This window comes from Choloepus didactylus, chromosome 8, assembly GCF_015220235.1.
Source record: "Choloepus didactylus isolate mChoDid1 chromosome 8, mChoDid1.pri, whole genome shotgun sequence".
Classification (NCBI taxonomy): Eukaryota; Metazoa; Chordata; class Mammalia; order Pilosa; family Megalonychidae; genus Choloepus; species Choloepus didactylus.
The window spans coordinates 119,992,634-119,998,633 of NC_051314.1; positions in this window are offsets into that span (position 1 = coordinate 119,992,634).

Here is a 6,000-nt window from a genome sequence, read left to right on the forward strand (position 1 = left end):
GACAAAAACAAACCCAGGTTCATTTTACAAGGATTGCAACACCGAAGATGAGCAGCAAGTGGGCAGGGACCTGGGGAAGACATGGTCAATGATGGTAACACCAGAACCTGCTACACCCTCAGCCATGAACACAATTAGGCCGATCATTGTAAAACAGGATGGAGGGAAAACACGGCGGCAAGAAAGGAATGGGCTGTTTGAGTGAATGAGCCCAAGGGACTTTCAAATGTCACAAAACTGAAAGCATCACAGAGCACATCATCACGGAAATAGCTGAGCTGAAACTGAGCTGAGCTCAAGAAATCCAAAATCAGATCCATGATCTTCTTTCGTAAACCCACATTTCTGTATGCCTTATAAGCAGAGCCTTCCCTGATACCTCACTCTCCAAGATCAGAAGAGGAGCTCCCCAAATCTCTCTGGGCTTCCCCTTCAATAGGTCGCTTCACTAATTTGTGAGCTCCTTCATAGAAAGGTACTGCACCTTGTTCCTTACTATATTCCAGCGTCTAACACAGTCTGTTGAATATAGTAAATGCTCAACAAATAATTGCCCCCAAATTAAACGCATAATGACTCTGTCATCCACCCAGACAACTGAGACTGCTTCCTCTCCCACCCTCCGTGCTCAAAGTCACCAAGTCTGCTTAATCCACTACAAATATATCTCAGGTCTGACCCACCCCCTCCCATCCCCATGGCCCTGGCCTTTGCTCGGGTCTTCTTCTCTTGACTAATACAGTGTCCTCCTAACATCTGTCTCCTTGCCGCTGAGCTCTCCCTCTTCCAATCCATCGTCCATAACAGAGGTGGCAAACCAGCAACCCACAGACACAATTTGTTTGGCCCCAAGAGTGTTCTAAAAGTAATCTGAATTCGTTCCCCACATTTTAAAATCAGGATGTTTCAAATGAAAATGTGGTTTTCCAGAATGTCTTTTAAAAATCGGAGGGACTGGCAGCACAGACTTGGTTCCCCTGTGTCAGCCATCAGCTATTCGGGGCTGCAGGCACAAAGCCTGCCACCCTCAGAGGGAGGGACATCCTCCTTTCCCCTTGGCCTGCTTCTCCCAGGAACTTTATGGGCCAGACCCCTGTAGGCATTTGTGTTTGTGGCTCCTGCTGTGTTCTGTCATCAGTTATCCATATGAAACAGAGATATGACCAAACTGAGTCACATGACCATTATCTAAGTTTACCAGCAATATGCAATCACAGTATTCAAGATTCATCACACTCTGGCCCCATCCACCTTTCAAATCTATTTTATCCACCCTGCACCGTGAGTATGCCCAGCGTTTTCTGACTTCTGAGGCTTTGCTTGAACTCTGTTCTCTAGCTTGAATGCCTAGCCCTGTTCTATAGGGGTCAAGAGAATGTGTTGGAATCAGAATGCTTAGGCTCAAATTCTCTCTAAGCCTTCATTTCCTCATCTATAAAATGGGGATAATACTAGTTGCTAGCTCATGGGGTTATTGGGAGGAATAACTAAATGACACATATAGAGCTCTTAGTGCAGGGCTTGGCACATAGCAAGAGCTTGACATATGATACCGTTGTGGTGGTAGCTGTTCCTGCCCTCCTTGTTCCTAGAAAAATGTGGTTCCACCTCCAGAGCCAGTTCAAATGTCACCGTCCCTGGGAAGACTTCCCTGTGGCTGCTTTGCCCCCACATCCACTCCACTCCACCCAAAGCAGAATGAGTAATCCCTCCCCCTGAGCCAGCACATCCTGCGCTCACTTCTTGAAAGCACTCACCACACCATTTACCTTGAGCTGCACAGCGTCTGCCCCTCTGTCCACAGCTCACTTCCTACAGGCCGAGCTGGCATCGCAGAACCAGGGCCTGACACTGTAGGAACTTAGTGCTTCTTCTGAATTGCACTGGATGTGAAGGAAGAAACAGCCAGGGGTTCAAACTATTTTTGACCTGAATTCTGTGCACCAAAGATTGCCATGTGATGCTATTTGCCAACGGAGTGCAGTCAATGAAAGGTAATAAAAAGAAAAAGCATAAACTCAGAGAATTAAGACCCAGCTACGCCACTTGATTATGAGGCATTTTTGCTTTCTCTAAGCCTCAATTTTCTCCTCTGTAAGATGGGGATAATGCCCTTCTCATCCCCCTTGCTGGATTATGTTGGGATCTAGTGAAGACAACATAGGTGAACACATTTTACGAACTACAGAACATCAGTTCCAGTGCCTTGCACAACCCTTGACCCCTACTTAAGTTTAAGAACTAGAGAGTAGAAAAAGAAATCTCTTAAAGGATCTGGATTATGAACATACAGTTTCAAAGTGTGGATGTGAGGGAAGAATCAGCCCCTCAAAACAAATACCAAAAACCCAGAAAGGGTTTTCACTGAGAACATTGACCTTCACTTGAATCCCAGTTTTGCCACTGGCTTGCAGGACTCTGGGCAAGTTCTTAAACTTTCTGAGCCTCAACTTCTTCATCTATAAACTGGAGATAATAAAATCTATCCCAAAAGGCTGCTAGGAGATTAAATGACGTGACATACGCAAAAACTCTGAACAGTGCCTGCCTCATAAATAGGAACTCGAAAATGTTTGTAAACTTATATTAGTGATAAGCATAGGCATTTGATATAAGAAACATGGAAATAATTTGAATTTAAGTATGATGTTAAAAATGCTAGACCAAAGGCGTAATGTGTGTTTTCTGATTTGGTATGGAGGGAAATACCCAACTGGGAAAACTCCTCCACCCTAGTTCTTGGTCACTCACTAGACCTCTACAATCGTCTGCTGTCTGGGCCCCCCAGCTCCAGGGCCCTTTTTCTACTTCTCCTCCACTGTTGTCATAGTGCCTTTCTAAAACTACCATGCCTCTCCTAGATGGAAAGCTGTTCCATGGCACCCATTGCTTTCAGGATACTGGCCCACTCACACCTCTCCAGTCCCACTTCTCACCCTACAGGGGTCCCAGCCATCCTGAGTTCTGAGCCTCCAAGCCAGAGCAGCTCTGCCCTTGATGACATGCCATTTCCTCCTGGCCTGCTCCCCTTTGCCTGGCCTGGTCATCACCCCCCACCCCAGGATGGGCTTGCTGCCCCTCCTGGGAGCTCCATAGTCCTGTGCACACTGCAGCATTCATCTCAAGAAAAGGCCAATACTCATTTGTTTGGCAAGGTCTTGGAATGTATGGATGGTCTTTTGTCTCTGAATCTTCAATTACCAACCAGGCCTAACCATAGGTTCTTTATTATTTTCATTGAATGAAATATATTTATAAGTGAATGGAAGATTGTGACAATGTATTGATTATAATATCAATGTACTATAAATACGTTAATCTTCCCCCCACCTCCCAAATAAAACACATACCTCCTGTCTTCAGAAACATACTTTTTTTAAAAATTCAGTTTTATTGAGATATATTCACATACCATACAATCATCCATGGTGTACAATCAATTGTTCACAGTACCATCATATAGTCATGTATTCATCACCCCAATCTATTTTTGAACATTTTCCTTACACCAGAAAGAATCAGAATCAGAATAAAAAATAAAAATAAAAAAGACCAACCCAAACCATCCCCCCCCCATCCCACCCTATTTTTCATTTAGTTTTTGTCCCCATTTTCCTACTCTTCCCTCCATACACTGGATAAAGGGAGTGTGATCCACAAGGTTTTCATAATCACACTGTAAACCGTTGTAATCTACATTGTTATTGTCTCCAAGAGTCAAGGCTACTGGGTTGGAGTTTGTTAATTTCAGGTGTTTACTTCTAGCTATTCCAATACATTAAAACCTAAAAAGGGTTATCTGTGTAGTGCATAAGAATGTCCACCAGAGTGACCTCTCAACTCCATTTGGAATTTTTCAGTCACTGAAGCTTTATGTTGTTTCATTTCATATCCCCTTTTTGGTCAAGAAGATGAAACACACTTTTACAGACATAAACAAGCCAAAAATGGAGCGATGGTGAGGCAGTATAGAGCTGTATTCACATGCACAAGCATTGGTGTTAAATGGCAGCCAAGTCTGAATTTTGGCCCTACTCTTTGTTGACTAACAGTGACACATGGGCTTATTACATAACTTCTCCAAGTCCCCATTTCCTTATCTGCAAATCAAACATAAAAAGAGTACGTGCTTCTTAAAGTTTTTATGAGAATAAGACAAGATAATGCATGTAAAGTACAGGGCCTAACATGTAACAATTGCTTAATAAAAGTTAAAAATAAATTAAAGGTTAAGAAGTCCTAGTAACTGCCTTGTTGGTGGATGAATCTGTGAATATTTGAATTCCTGTCTATTGCACTTGGGGAAGCCAAGAGAAGCGCAGATCACCAACACACTGTCGAATCGAGATTGTTTGTGGAGGGGCCCTGCCCAGAGCAGAGCCGGGGGCAATGCTTGGCCCCTGAGCTAAAGGTGAAAACCAGCTCAGTGGTGATGGCTCCATTGGCAAAGTGACTTCAACGCCCTAGAGCTGGGTGTGGTGTCTGCAGCAGGTCCTGGCCTTCCCACCACCCAGTGTGTTACCCCCCACCACACTCCACTGACTTTTAGGACCCTAAAATATTCCACTCTCTCTGCCCCATACTTCATTTCCAGCCTGCCCATTGCCTTCTGGCCACAGCAACCCACTTGCAATGGATTCTCTCATGCCTTATCCAGGTGAGTGGTAAAAGCCTGAAACTTCTCACCGTTTCAGAGTCACATTTATCATGCTTTTCAGCCTATGGCCTTCGAGCACTGATGCGGGTGAACCATCAAGATAAGTTAGAGAGGGGAAGAGATAGTGCACGTGGATGGCGGAAGTCCCGGTGCCAGCTCTCCTGGCGTCCCAGCCTGAGTGACACTTCCTGGGGAAGGGCTGACCGGCTGATAGGCAATCATCAATTCTGCAGTGCTGATCAATTTGCACGTTCTGGTGGGAAGGTTCTCTAGGGCGCCTGGCCCCTTGGCTGATGCCTGGTCTAGACCCACGCCTTGGTCAGCCCCACCTACCTTCTCCCCACCCCTTCTCAACAGTCCTTTTCCAGAAACGACCCCAAGTCCCCCAAAGTGCTCTCTTCCCTGACAGCCCGGGCTCAAAGAGCACCATCCACCCACACCTCCAGCATCTGGGGGACAAGGGTGCATCTCTTCACCTCTCTTTGTCCCCCACTTAGTCACTCACCCCAGGCTGAGAGTTCTGCAGTGAAATTTCAGTCTGACTGATGTTAGCACCTGTGGACAAGACTCCACAATGACTGGGTCATTGCATGACTGTCATTTTATTTCACATAATTATGCCATCTCATGGTAACAATCATAATGGGTAAGACCTGTTGAGCGCTTAATAGGTGCCTGACAACAACCCTGAGAAAGAAAGAAAAGGAAGAGGGGCGGATGGAGGGAGGGAGACATAGACAGAAAATGGTATTTCCAATTTAGAGATGAGCAAACCAAGGCTCAAGAAAAGTTAAGTCTCATGCCCAGTCCTGAGGCTAGGAAGTGGCCGAGCAGTGTTTGAATCTATGTCCCTCTGGCTGACTGGAGGGTCACTGTGCTCCCACCCCCACCCCCTCCTGCTGGAACGCCCCTCACCCCACACTGCTTCCCAGTCCAGAGGCAGGGATGGGGGCATCTGGACATCCTTGGTGTATTTCTGATGCTGTTGTGGCTACCAAAAGGGTATAATTAGACAATACAATTTTTTTCTTTAATTATATAACATGGATCACAGAGAAAAGAACACTTATTGCTTTGCAGAGAATATCAGTGCAATGATATCAATGGGTCTCTCTCCTTCCTTCTAACTAGACACAGCTTTTCTTACCATCAAAGATTTAGATTTAGCCTCACCCCCTTCATACCTTTCCTTGCCTGTCCTCTGACCCACTCCTCTAACTAAAGTATGTGCCCAGTCTGGACCATGCAATGTTAGTATTTGTGTCTTTCACGTTTTTACTCAAATGTCACCTTCCTGGTAAGAACTTTCTGGTCACTTCATCTAATATTGCAACCCCAATTTT